The following is an 856-nucleotide window of genomic DNA, read 5'->3' on the forward strand; positions in this document are numbered from 1 at the left end:
AATAATAATAATAATAAATGCCAAAACGAATTTCTGTGTCAGTGTGTCACACTTTGACCCCCTTTCTCACTATTCAATGACACTTCTTCTACTCTTCTTGCTGAGGTGAGAGTAATAGTAGGCATAGGGATGGTGAGGGTGGTTGTAGATTGACAGTTGACATGGTAATGGGGTGATAGTAATAGTATGAGCTGTAGTTGTGATAGCTGCAGAGGCGACAGTGATGATGGTGGTGGTGGTAGTGGTAGTTGAGGCGATCAAGCATGTTGGTGATAGTAAGGGATGTGAAAGACAGTGGTGATGGTGGCGGAGGGGAAGGCGGCGAAGTCAAAGGTGTTTATGGTGGTGGCGTCAGAAGTCTGAATGGTGTGTGTATGCAGTTGCAGTGGCAATGGTGGTAGTACTGGTGATGGGGATGGTTGAAAACAATCAACAGAGAGAGAGAGAGAGAAAGAAAGAAAGAAAGAAAGAGGTTAGACAGAAAAAATAAAATTGTACTGATACCCCCTACCCCAAATGGGAAGACAAAAAAATGTTGTTTATCATGAAGCTTTGCAATAAGTTCCAAGTTGACATATTATATCATTGTTTTGACGAAATTTGTTCTTCAATAAAATTTAATATGTACTCAATGCATGAAGTGACATTATTGGGCCCTAGGCCCAATGAAGAGCCACCCACAGGAGCTAGCTTAAAAGCTGCCGTATTAGGTGGCTTTTGAGCTAGTATATATATATATATATATATATATATATAGGGTGTGATGAGTAAATTGTTCCCATTTTATATTTTTAATTTCATGCATGCTCATAGTTTGTTTTTGATTTTGTCAACTACTCAATATAAAAGGTGTTGG

Source organism: Octopus bimaculoides, chromosome 5, assembly GCF_001194135.2.
Source record: "Octopus bimaculoides isolate UCB-OBI-ISO-001 chromosome 5, ASM119413v2, whole genome shotgun sequence".
NCBI classification, from domain to species: domain Eukaryota; kingdom Metazoa; phylum Mollusca; class Cephalopoda; order Octopoda; family Octopodidae; genus Octopus; species Octopus bimaculoides.